General features: G+C 38.4%; 2 protein-coding genes across 3 annotated transcripts in view; one reads left to right on the top strand and one right to left on the bottom strand.

Moving 5' to 3' along the window:
• LOC128896222 (growth arrest-specific protein 2-like) overlaps positions 1 to 13,515 on the bottom strand; it is a 36,165-nt gene extending 22,650 nt beyond the window's left edge. The window contains exon 1 of one of the 2 annotated variants that reach the window (XM_054159436.1): positions 13,166 to 13,515. The gene's annotated coding sequence lies outside the window, so the exon portion shown is untranslated. The remainder of the gene's footprint in view (positions 1 to 13,165) is intronic. The other variant, XM_054159437.1, reaches the window with a different exon arrangement.
• Positions 1 to 14,274, top strand: part of LOC128895943 (uncharacterized) — a 151,656-nt gene that overhangs the window by 86,491 nt on the left and 50,891 nt on the right. The window lies entirely within an intron of this gene.

A 14,274-nucleotide genomic window follows, 5' to 3' on the forward strand; every position in this document is an offset into this window, starting at 1 on the left:
TTGCGGTGATCGATTATACAAACGACAGCCCGCCAATTAATGGCGTTTTCGCGTTATCGTGACAAATGGAGCAGAGAGCGTGTTGGGTCCAAGGTAAAAGCGCCGATGCTACCAACAAACGAAGATAACAAGTTCGCGATAGACGTTGTTTGCTTTAGGACAGGTATCTCTTAATTACCTGGTCTTGCAGTGGAGTGGCAGACGGTGAGAAATCGAGAAACACTGACAATGAGATTCGTCTACGCGCTCTGGGAAAATCGTTTAGGCTTCAATTGTTATAATTTAATATACTATATCGAGAATAAAAAAATTAGGAATAGCAATTGAATGAAAATTCGGGTAAGAAGCTTCTTTTGGCTAATGGGTTGCTGACCTTCTTCGTGAATAATAAATAAGTTTAATCTCAATTTATTTTGATGATTATTCTTGTAAAAATATATGTAACTCTACTTCTGCAACGTTTTTTCAATTTCCTTAGCAAAATTTAATCGAAAGTCCCTAAAATGATTATACAATTTTCCGAAACAAACCTAAACAAGCATTATTTCTGTAACCTTAGACAAATGGTATCCTGCCATGCACGCTTAAAATTTCCAGAAATGAAAAACAAACAATATTACATCACAACAAGTGCATAACCGTGCTTGATTTTTTCCTGATATAGCATTACGTAATATAGGTTACGAGTTCGTTCACTCGCGAGCCGCTTCCTCGACCACTGGAGAAAAGGAATTTAATTTCTTGGTGAACCGACTATCCTTTTATCTACTGCGATCGACTTACTAAGTTTCATGGCGCCCACATTGCATCCGGAATTAATTTCATTGATTTATAGGCTGCCACGTGGAAAAAATGATCGAATGGTATGAAATCTGTGAAATTATTGCGTGGAATCGACTGCAACAAATCGTCTCGATTGTTGCAAATAATAGGTCGGCTATGACAATCAATTTTACACGGGATACGTAATTCTCGCCCACGAGGTGACACAACCTATCCGATTTGGATACGAATACAGTGCAGATGCATTCAAAATGATAGTTAATTCGGTATATATAATGATTGGTTCCTTACATAATAATAGTTTGTTTGTAAAAATATATTCGACATAATTACTGTCTTGGCAAGCTACGTTACAATTAGAGTGACTATACTATAATTATGTCAAATATATTTTTACATCAAGCTATCAGTCCAATCGTACAATCAATTATTATTCTGACTAGACTATTATTTGGCATAAATCCGCGCGTATAAATTATCTCCAATATAATCGTCTGCATAAATTACCGTGTTATCTGAATTTTAAATTCAAACGTGAGGATGACAATTTATACCACTATAATTTATACACTATTTAAAGTTTGCTTGTTATTCCCAAAAGAATCACGCGTTGCCTACGCATTATCTTATACAATTTATCAATTTCATCCTACTATGTCCGCACGTCGCGTAAATTACGAGTTTCAATTCACTCTCTCGTAATTATCAGATAAAGGATAAGAAGTATTTATCTAAAATCACGATCGCTGAATGTAACTCCGATTTGCTTTCAAAAAATCGTTAATCGATTGGCTAATAGAATCGCTACACGCACGCCCCACCTTTAACCGAGGATACAAAGAAAGTGAGAAAACATTTCATAGAAACAACGTAAGAATCTTATAAATAGTACATGTAGGCGGAACGATGCAACGACAAATGTAAAAAGGATTATGTTTAACGCTGATACGTAAACGTCCACAACTCCTTAACAAATTACACAGATTTCTTTCATCATCGATGGATTCCATTTCCAAATACAGGGGTGTCCTTGTGCTTGTATTACTAATATACTCGATTACATCTGATTTTCGAAATCTTTGTACAGAACATATTATACAGGGTGTCCCGTAATTTTTTGCACGACCAAAAAAGAGAATATTTTTGAAAAACTAAATACCAAACTTATCTTAATTTAATAAATTGATTTCTGTCCAATACAATCTTAGAATTCAATCGTTTAATCTCTCGATAACAAATTCTTATAAAAAGAAATGTTTCTCTACATCTTCGACCTGCCCTCGAGCGTGGTCTCGTTCTGTTTTTGGTCTGCACTATGAATTATTCCTCACTCTGTATAATCTAAGCCAGAGATTATGTTAATCCAATTCGAAGAAGTTTCTATGTCACCGTGTATGCGCGACCTCTAAGTTTACCCGTTTCTCGGCGTGCAAACGACAGCTCGAGGCAAACATTCAACGTTGAATACTTTTGCAAAGTATGCACCCACGCGCCAAATAAATTACACTAATTTCAATCAAGCACTCACGGCGCAAATGACGCCACGATTAGGCGTTACGAATTAGACAAACACCGCCTTAATCTAAGGCTGGAGCTGAAATTGAGATTAGAATAAAATTAATTATATTAATAATATTATATTATATGAATAATATTAATATTAGTGTAATATCACAATAATTTAATATTGGAATATTCGACGAGTATTTTAATGAATATTATAATTAAATAACGTTCGAATACATGAATGTCTAAAATATTCGAGTATTTAAATGGATGAAAGTACAAGCTGGAGTGTCGTCCAGGCGTTCAAGGCACGGATGTAAACGTTGGATCAGGAAGGAAGATTGCTTTAATTGAGGTGTAACCCCATTTGTTCCCACAGCACATGGGAAAGTGGAAAAATCGTTGTAAGAGTTCCCTCGTTAACATGATTTCACTGGTCACGTACTGCGAGCCTCCTTGTGCGCGATGATATAACGCAAACTTTGTAAACATTTTTGTTACATCAGATCGATCGGTTCTGTTGAATTTGCTACGGTACTGCTTCCAGTGGTTTGCCAACTTTCGGAGATATCTTTTAAATTACGGAGAGTGTTCGAGTACTTCGTAAACTGATTGTAAAAGCCATGGAGATTTTTACGATATTAAAAACTGCAAGCTCCGACGACTTCTATCTCTTAAACAATTACGAAACTATACAAATGATGACTTAGACCCCCTCTAATCTCGCATTGACAACAACATATACCGCTATCATCGACATCCCCAACATGGAAGTCCAAAAATAATCGATTCGCGCAGGATAATCTACTACTATGTCTCGCTAACAACAATAGAAGTGCAAGTAATGGCAAATGGCACCGAGTACGAGTATCAGCGACTGTTCACCAAGAATGAAACAGCTAAAGAGTGATCCGTCGACAAACAGTTGGCCTCCGAAACGATCCCCAGGCGAGATAAGCAGCATCTCGTTATTCAATCAGGAAAACGGCGTCAAAGTCCGTGCGGGAGGAGCAACGACCGCCTAACAATTGGACTTGCTGTTAGGATAATCGGCGAATTGGATCGCCGATAGCTCGTGCGGCTTCACCGACTGTTCCCAGAAACTTCGCTGCCCGCGAGTCAGGCGAATCCGTGTGTTGCGCGACTCGTCACGCAGACATCCGCTGGCGCACGTCCGGTTTTGTAGTACGAGGACTCGCGTGCCTGCGTAGGCGATATCCCATTGCATCCAAGCACGTGTTCCACACCGACACTGGCGCAAACGTAAGTTCGTTTACGATTGGACGCGTCTGGGGACATCTTTTGAGTCGTACAAATAGAAAAAAAAAGGTGGTATCGGCGGGCCCTATTGTAGAATAGGCCCCTTCATGATTTTTATATTTATAATGAAAATTGTGTATGTTTCAAGTGAGCATCACTTATATAGAAAATAAATGTACACTAGGTAGAGGACTGGTATCCAGATTGCCATATACGCTCGTACAAAAAAAAAATAGGGAACACTTTATAAACCCTAAAAATTAAGCTATTTTCAATTCGCTGTAATTCGGTGAAAACTCATCAACTGGCAACATCGACGTGGTGCATATTGGATAACGCTAATGTCGGCGCTGAACGTCATCTTTAGAGAGAAAACAAGAGTTAACTTTCAAAATCGTACAAATTAGTAACAAAAAGTCATAAAAAGGTTTTTAAAAAAGCATTTTGTTGTTCGAAAATAGCCTAATTTTTAAGATTCATAAAGTGTTCCCTATATTTTTTTTGTACGAGTGTATGTTTTTCTTTATTGGGAAATTAAATTATTAATTTGTATTATTATGTACTCCTCTGTGAAGTGAGTATTTATTGATCCACAAAAACTCGTAAATCTATTAAACATATTAAAATGTAGGCTGTACAGGAATGTGGATTTATATCCACCATTTAACGTGTGCGAAAAACATAATAATAAGGTAAACCGGTGTAAATAATTTTTCTTTTTGAAATTTAATTTTTTTAAATTCCTTCGCGCTTGTCAGGCAGCGTGAATCTCGCCTCGAGCGTGTCGTCTATTTAGCAAAGAATGTTCCTGTTTGAAAGTGTGCACAGAGACGAGAAGTTCACTGGGGAAACGTTTCATTGACGCGGTCCAGTTCGCCCGCTGCATTCAGCGTTCGCCGCGCTAAATTCAAAAGCTTCTTTTCACTACCTCGTGGAAGGAAAACCCTTAATTAGAGCAGTCGAGTAAATCTTCAAGAAGACCTGCTTTTTGTCTCTCAAGACACATCGCGAGCAACGTGTAACGAAACAAGTAAAACGACGCGTCTTCAATTGGATTTGGGAGAACTCGTAGGAAGCGTGCACTTTTCAGCAACTTTTATAAATGATTATCAAAATAAAACATAGCCTACGTTACTTAGGGATAGTGTAGCTCTCTATTACAGAAAAATATTTTAAAATCAGTACTTCCGAAATTATCCCTTACATACAAATAGACCAACAAACTTTACCTCTTTATAATATTAGTATAGATAGTATAGATAAACCTCTATCGAAAATTCATCACAAGAAATGAGCCGTTTACTGTACAAATCGATTAATTCCACTTTTTGAAAAATCTTAAATTCAAGTGTCAAAGCACTTGGTATAGTTATAACTTTTTGTATTTATAATAACTTTCCTGCATAATAAAGATTGATACCATTACGCGACAAACGTTATTACATCGCATTATTATTATTATTATTATTATTATTATTATTATTATTATTATTATTATTTGTACATTATTTCATTGCATTTCTCGATTTTTTGTTTTATGGAGTTAATCGATTTGTCCAATGAATGACTAAAATTGTAATCGATGGGAGGGTGTCATTACGTTATGGTCGATTTTTGTCTGGGGTATTCTGAATGAGGATGAAACATGAGACGAGGGTACGTTGTCCGCGGATTCCTCGATTAAAAGGAACAAGATATAACGTAATACGAAATACCGTGCTTCCGGCGGATCTACCAGGTATCGCTTTCATCACGTTCTCCCTGTGGCCGCCACGCGACTTTGTCGGTTCCTTTTAGGGATCAGCCTAGCGACAGTATCTTCCCGCGTAATCCGCCACCCACGCATCCGAGAATTACGCGGCTGGCAAAACTCGCGCGTACGTAAACAACGAGTGCACAGCACAGTCGCCGAAGAAAATATAGCAGTGTCGTAAATTAGCCGGAGAGGGTGCACAATATTAGAGGGGGAACAATGTTATTGTTCCAGATTTTGTATTCAGAAGATTTCTTTTCGAGATGGTCTACTCGTCTCAAGATACCTTGCAGTTAGTCCTCCCTGGATCAGGGACGACTACCTGCTAGAACGAAAACAGTTAGGTCTAGAGCCCACAATAAAATCTTCCCTTCTCTAAGCCTATTAATTCTTTCGATCTTCGACGACCTAAGATAATCCCTCGCTCGGAGGATAAAGAATTCACTGTAAAACATCTGTCGATCGAATATTGTAAACCAGTCACGAGGAATTAAGGTATCGACATAAAACTTCGTACATTTCGTCGACGAGGCCTGCAGTAAATAATCTTTTTTCACCTTTATTACTTTCCATTACTTTTAGGATGTCTACCTGTAAAAATTAAACCAATAGAAGAAAGTATACAAGATGAAATATAGTAAGGATTATTAAAACAATCTTTTTGGTGTATCCAACTATATACAACCCCTAAAAAAATTACCAAAAAATAAATTGTGGTTGCAAGGATCCTCCACCGAGTTCGATTTCAGGAGCATAGAAAGGCGCGCAGGAGATTAACCGACGAATCCCTCGGCGGATCCAGAACACGTACGTTGTACTTTTTATTTCAATGTCAGTCAGTAAGAAAGAGATCGAAGGAATCCAACGATGTACAAATCGCACGGCTCCCCGGGGGCTAATTAAATCGCATAAACAGAGCGTGCCTCTCCAATTACCGTTCCAACAAGACTATGGTGTTTCTGCGTGGCTTGACCAGCGCATAGTAGCCACTAGGCTTGCTCTTCTCTACTAACGACGTTAGTAGTTAGATGCACGAGTTATTAGCGACCAGTCCGCGCGCAGAGGAACTGAGAGAAAAAGGAAACGGAGAGCGCGTTTCCTGACAGAAGCGTCGCTGAATACGTAAATAAAAGAACGGACGACCCCGTCCAGCCATCTAATAGGTCCCTAGGGAACTAGGTGGAAGCCAGAAGGGAGAAAATTACACTTTATAACAATCAACGGCCCGTCCAGTCTGATTGAATCCTTTTAAACCCCGCTCGAACGTGATTGCTTCTATCAATCACTATCCAGAACAGCGTTCCCCAAACTTTAATGGCCACGAAATGCTCTTCATCCTGCAATGTGTTCAGGAAATACTTGTACTCTTTCGTGTAATGATTGGTTTGGGGCTCTCAATATTACAGCTTTTGACGTAGGTGTTAATATTACTGATTTTCTTTACGAATTTGGTAACAATCATTCATAGCACCCATAATTAATTATATTGAACATTTTTGGTGCAAGTCTCAGACACATAATCTTATTGGTAATTTAAGGTAATTCAATAGAGAAATTTAGTAAAATTCTCACAGTAAAATTTAATATAAATTCTCATTAAGAAATTCAGTAGTAAACTCTTCCTGGAAATAGACGGTCTACAGAGTGTCCCAGAAGTGGGACAACATGTGCTATCTATACAGAGTATTTTTGAAACACGTTTAGAAACTGCGCTGGTAATATTCACTAAACCGAGTAGAAAATGATGAGTGAACATAGGTCTGCGGATCGATCATTCCAGAGAAAACGGGCGACTTTCTATTTCGATAATTTATTTACCAACACATTATTTACTACATGGACGAATACGATCCGAATAAAACACAACGTAGGTTGTTTAAGAAGCAAGCTGCAGTTGAAATGCTGTTATTAAAGCCAACCTCAATTAAAACTTAGCCTCGACGCAAGCTGTACATCCACTTGCATTCGTTGTTTATAGGAAAACAGAAGATTCAAGATAATTACACAGAGCAATTTGATGACTTTATCATTTTAACCTGTTAGAAGAATAGTTCTACACGTTGTAGTTCGCGAGCAAAGATATAATCTGTGACCAACGTTCAATTTTCAATCCAGATAGAACATTTCTGATTGAAGTAACTGCATTGTTTCCAAGAAAACTGTTTCAAAATGTCTCCATTGAGTATATGAATGAATGAATTTAGTTGGCATCGAAGCGCGACTGTATCCGTGTAAAATGTAATTGAATACCTTTTGTGCATGCTTCAGGCGTAGTGAAAGAGCTGACGAAGTAAGAAAGTATCAATTAGTTCTGCGTTCTATCAGTGAGAGTACCAACGAATTACCTAACTTTTCTTTAATTTAAATTCGTCACTGTCACACGAGGATCAGTCTTATTTTTGGAGCACCGTGTATTAATGGGTTAAGGGCCAAGAAAAATGCTGATGCCGTTGAAAATCTTTTCAATGTCAAGAGCAGTTTCCAGAGCATTTGCAATGTCGAGCAGCTATCCCCACTTTTCCAGCCACCTCCTCATCTCCCTAAAGTGGTCCTCCCATGTATTTCTCGTGATCAATATCGTCCCTAGAATAAATGGAAAGGTACAGCTTCCGTTACGACACAATAAAGATGCTTCATCTCAAATCTGGCCGAACAAGTATTATTTAAAGAAAATTTCCAATTGTTATATTCAAATATCTTTCCAATTAGCTTTAAAATAAAATGTTACTTAATATATTTATCCAATACCACTTCATGCCACTTGCTCAATCCATTGCAAACCTAATTTCGAATATTAATATTGTTCCAATTAGTTATCGTTCGGCAGCAATAACTTTACATGAGAAAACCGTTAGATATCTCTATTACAATGTTAAATTACAGTTGAGAACCACTGTCAAGTACCCACGAAGAGCTGGCTTGTCCCGAGAAATGGTAATGGGACTAAGGGGAATATTTGAACTGTGGTTCCCTATGTACAATGTTGCTATGGGGCATTAAAAACCAATAGAGGGCTTAACGCCAATACTCCAGATCGTAGGGTATGTATTTTAATGGCTAAGGATAATTAGGTCCTTTCCTTGTAATAACCTAGATTATTAATTTCTGGATTTCCAGCACGGAGAGCACAGACCAGAAATGTGTATCGTTGACTTCAAATGAGAATTCTCATTAGAGCTGGAGGAAATATGTAATTTATCTACCTACAGTTAATATAAGAATTCATTATATCAGCATTAGCATCGTATTATAAAGCAGTTATTTTGTATTAACTATAGGTAAATCTTCTTTTCTCTCTTTGGCTCTAGAAAACCCCGAATTTAACCCAGATCATGTGACCACTATGACATACTTAATAGATATACGTAGATAAAAAAGTTTACTAAAAATTATTTTCATGTTATTTGAAGTTCATGTTAATGTTACATAATCACAACTTAGTTCGTTACTTGGAAATAAATTGAGCCAAAGGAGTTTGAAGTATGCAAAAATGGAAAACAGCAGTCGCTCATCGAATAGTCCATTAAGCTCATTTACATGTTTTACATTTTCCACAAAATTGGAAAGTCGAAATCATGCTTGTATAATTTTCATTTAACGCGATGCCACGAGCACGTGGTCGAGCCTCCATCGAATAAACATGGCGTCCCGTTCGTTATTTATTAATCGAATAAAATGTTTGCTCGTGTCTGGCCTCTGGGGACTCGGGGAGAAATAGTGATTCTAAAGCGCGGTAATGCTCCGTTAGCGTAATAAGATTGAAGTAATAAGTAACAGTTTTGGAGCGTGACCATCGCGAGATCGTGTGTGTACGTGCTATGGTAAAGAACGTTCCACTAATCGCACGAGGAATTCCTCGTGATGCGAGCAACAGAATTTAGAAGTTACGATTAAAAGCTGCGCCGCGAAAGTTCATGAATTAATAATTCGCTCCTTTTTATTCGTGAAAAAACACTTGATTCAGGGAGTCGCTGGCGCTTCCGGTGAAAGGATAAGTCTCTCGCTTCTTCATCTTAGGTGAATACACGGTAAGAGATAACACTAATGATATGAATTCCAAAATGGCATAAATTCACAATCATCTTCAAAATAATTTTTGTTTCTTTCAATTCTCCATTAATTATTTCGATCCTTCTTCTGAGTATGGTTTACATACACACCCATTTGTTATGTTTATATTCTTAACGTTATCAATTAACACCATAGTGTCTATGATACGGATACTATGAATAAAACCTTTTGTTTTAATCGAATCTACGTTATCTGTCTGCTCGTCAAACAGGCATTACACGAACTTCCAATCACCATCGTTTTATCGACGTGTACCGTGAACGCGTTTGTTGTTATTTGCATGCAGCAAGCATTCCAGGAACGAGACCATTCAAAGTCGTGACTACGTCGACCGTATACCGAGATATTTTTATGGTAAGCGTGCGTTCTTACTTTAAAACTTCAATCGTGGTTGGTCAACTGTCTCAAAACACGAGAAAGGTCTCGTCGGCGAAAAATTTCCTAATTTCAATGCACGAAGGCAGTGTTCCTCAAAGTTTAAATTATTATTATTATTATTGCTATTATTCGGTGATTAAATACTCGTATGACCAATCATTCAAGGGAATACGTTAAGCAATCGATTGTCTGAAAGCCTCTCATTGAGTAATTGCATTGTTTCCAAGAAAATTGTTTCAAAATGTCTCCATTCAGTATATGAATGAATATATTTAGATGACATAGTGTTGCTAATGAAAATGAAATCGTTATGAATCATCGAAGCGCGATTGTATCCGTGTAAAATGTAATTGAATACCTTTTGTGCATACTACGGTTGTGGTGAAAGAGCTGACGAAGTAAGAAAGAATCAATTAGTCCTGCGTTCTATCAGTGAGAATACCAACGAATTACTTAACTTTTCTTTAATTTAAATTCGTCACTGTCACACAAGGATCAGTCTTCAATGTTTGTAACTTATTTAATCTGGTACAATAATACTCCAATCAGAAGATATCATAATGTCCTAGGAGACAGATTCCTCAAACCCACACTTGCATTTTAAACAAATCGATGTTAATAAAAACTGAATCGAATTTATGCAAGCTGAACAACTGCACGAGTGGAGTTTCGAATTTCAGTTTGAAAACAGCAACGATACACTTTGCACAAGTTCCCTTCGCTGTATTAAAAAGTTACGAAACCTTCCACCCGACAGGACTTGAAGTAAATCCAATAATGTACTTTGTACAAAGGGTAATTTCGTTTTGCCTTATTTTAATGTCGTGAAACAAGAGTTTACTTTGAAGTTTATCGATACTAAAGCAAAAAGTCGAACGCTTATGGCGAAGATACGCACACCCTCGCGAGGGAACCGTTTACTTGGTAAGCAGTAAACTTGCGCCACGTCTCTCGTTGACTCCGCAAATGTTCAAAATTGAAAAATGAGGCAATTGGAGTCAACGTCCCCCGTCGTAGGATTAGAATAAACGTGGTGCAGTTAGGAGCAAGCTTGGTTTCAATTTTCTGCCAAGCGAGCGCGACCACTCGTCGAACATTTGTCCTAGTAGTTTATCAGCGACAAGAGGCGGCCGCATTAAATGCAACCTCGATTACAGAAGAGGACGAAGTTTCGTGTACTTGTTTCACGTACACCAAGCAAACGTGGTAGATATGATATACGTGCAATGAGCCTCGCAGTGGCAGGCCGTTGTCCGACGCCTTAGAAATTCTTTAATGACTTTACGTCGCACCGCGCACACCAAGAAATGCCATTTAGGCTTCGTACGCCCGATAGTACGCTGCGCCGTTTGCGTGGCGTCCAACCGAAAAGAAAGGTAATCGTTTTACTGTGCCAGTGAAGACGACCGTGGAACTGTACCTACTCTTTGTGCAAAATTTTCATTCATGATCTGAATTATGGGACCTTGTCTGGGGTAGCTATCTCGAGACCCATTTTTATTCTTTGAGGATACAATTCGAATTAAAGTACGTAATTCAAATAAGAATATTTTGAATACACAATTACTTCAGAGATGATTGAGACTTGACTCGAATATCCAGAACTCCTAATTACAGAATTTCGAATATTACGATTGAATAGCTCAAAGACTCAACTTGAATATTTGAAACAGTTCTATCGCTACAATGATGCAACATTCTATTTGCAGAATATGTACGTTTTTCATTAGTACATTCCCTGTCCCCTAAGTAAATTTGCATAGCTTGTGTTCAACTAGAGCGTCACTACGAACATATGTATACATCAAAACTTAAGGTACCATACTACATCGATCACCAGGGCGCACTCGAGCACCTCGTATTCGATTCAACCCATGACGAGTAAATTAATCTTTTGACTGCGAAAGACGTTTACATTCGATAAATCAATCTAAAATAAAAATATCAGATTATTGGGTGGATGATAAGTCGGAACTTTTTTATATTTACAGTTTATTCATAGGACGTTTAGTTTGAAAATAAAAATTGAAAAGTTAGAAATTCGTTGCAAAAACTGAATTTTAAGGAAAAATGTCATCTAAATGTTTAATTTTTATTTTTGAAACTAAACGTCCTATGAATAAACTATACATATAAAAAAGTTCCGTCTTATCGTTCCCCATAAGCTGATATTTTTTTCAAATTCATACCTCTACGCATCTTAGAATTTCCAGCAAAAAGCTGCTCGTGGTCAAAGGGTTAATATTCATCATTTCAATTTCAGTTCTTTCTTGTCGACACGATGTTTCTTTCTACTTAAACCGCAACAGTCATTGTGCACATTACGAATCAACGTCTCGAGGCAGATAATGAGTGACGAAACGATGACAATCATTATCAATCAATGCGTTATCCCCCTATCGAAGAGGTAAACACTCGCCAACAACGAGTGTTAATAAAGTACCACGAGGCTCCGGTTCAAATAATGGATAAGCACGTGGGGACGAGATTGCGGTTTCTATTCACGCATGACAACGACGAGCAAACATTAACACGAAACATAAATAACACTATACGTCGTCTTCCCGTAACATACACACTCTGGAATACGCGACTTTCCATAGGTTTCATTATCGTTTGGCAGTTCGCAGAAATGAGCAAAATTCTCGTTTGAATACAAATTTTGAATAGTTAATAAGAAATTAATCGTCTGTTGATAAAAAGTATAATTTGTATTATCAAATGAAGTTATATGTGTTTCATTTTATTCGAACGAATGTTGCGCGAATAAACACCGATCATCGCTCGAATAAAAATTTGCTCGTTTCAGGTTCGTAATTCACTCCAATTGCATTCAATTCGCGTTAAACAATTTATCACACAAACGAAGGGTGATGGCCGTAGGGCAAGTCGTACTTATCGTTGCCACTTGGACGTCAAGTACCAGTGTAATCGTGCCACTCGACGATTAATTACTGGCAATTCAGACACCGATATCGATCGAGTCAGAATGGAGAATCTCGTGAGTCGTGGACCCCTCGTGTCACCTCGTTTAATCTGAATGAAACGTTGGTTTCAAGTTAACTCGACGCAAAATTGAAAATATTATATTTCATTTTATTACAAGATTATATTTGCTTATCGAGAAAAGTTACATTTCCATATTACTCCGATAAAGTTGACTGAAAATTCTTCTAACTTTCGTGCAAAAGTGAAACGAAACTGTACGTCTGCTCCGAAACATCAATAAGAAGCGAACAACCATCTTTTCCTAAGAGTAAGAACCAAGTTCACAGAGCAATCACAACTATCAACACCGGCTCTATGAGCTTCCTCGCTGTTTCCTCTATTTCTCAGAATCAAACGTAAACTAACGCCGCATCTCGACGCGAGCGAATTCGAGTGATAATAGGAAATCGTTTTTGCACCACTTACCCAGCTGGTCTCCGTACACATTGCTCGTTTCTGCTCCCCCAACAATCCTTCGTCTCCAATGTTGCGGTTTCGTCTCACCGTTGACAATTCGCGAGACTCGAGATACCACCTGACATACCGAGCGAATAGTTACAAGCGATACGAACAAGAGAGACGCGCACTCGTCGATCATCCGATCGCAACTGCAGCCCTTCGTTGCCGGTGCCGGTTCTGTTGCCTGTGGTCGTCGCGAATGAGAGGGTGGAGAGGGGACGACGGCGTCGCGGAAGCGAGACGAACCAACGGGGAAAAATGGAGAGCGACAAGGAGACGTTGTCGAGACAGACGAGCGTCCCGCCGTTTCTCCGGGAAGTCTGCTCCTGAAACTATTGTGCGTCCCTATGTGCAAAAATGGGCAAAATTTGCTTATTTACTTAGGCGATTAAGGGTCCTTTCACACTGGAAAAATGAGAAAAAAAGGATAGAGAATATAGAAAATGAGTTCGTTTAACACGTCCATTGGTATACTCGTGTAAATTTCTTTTCGAGCCGACTGAGTTATCTAACATTTACAGTACTAATTTTTTGTCAACTTGAGATTAAAATATTGTAACAAGACCAGAGCAATGAAATTCTTATCAAGATAAAAACTCTGATTAACGAATAAAAAGATAAGTTACCCTTTATCTGGTTTCTATCGAATAAAAATTGGAGCTAACTTACTAGGACAGGAATGCTTTAGAATGGCCAAACAAAAATTTGTCTGATCAATGAGACAAACGTAAGTAAAGCCCATCTCTGACTACGTACAGGTCGAAAGCAAAATACTATACGCACGAAGGATTGAACACTTGTTTGAAAGAACTTCCTCGCTGCAGATGCGATTTGGAAGAGGACAGGTTACGTTTCGCGCGAGGACCCGGTGAAGGAAGGTTTCTGCTCGAGGACGCTGTGCACTTTCCTTCGGGATGCGCTCTTCTTTTTTTCTCGTTATTGAACTTCTGAAAGTTCCCCTTTGCTTTTGTTCGTCGATCAACCGGGAACGCCACGTGCAGGCCAGAGCAGAGCAGCGCGTATCAGCTCGACAACCGTGCACTGTAAATACACGTAAAAGTTACGTGCATGCGTGC

Source organism: Hylaeus anthracinus, unplaced genomic scaffold (genome assembly GCF_026225885.1).
Source record: "Hylaeus anthracinus isolate JK02 unplaced genomic scaffold, UHH_iyHylAnth1.0_haploid 0, whole genome shotgun sequence".
NCBI classification, from domain to species: domain Eukaryota; kingdom Metazoa; phylum Arthropoda; class Insecta; order Hymenoptera; family Colletidae; genus Hylaeus; species Hylaeus anthracinus.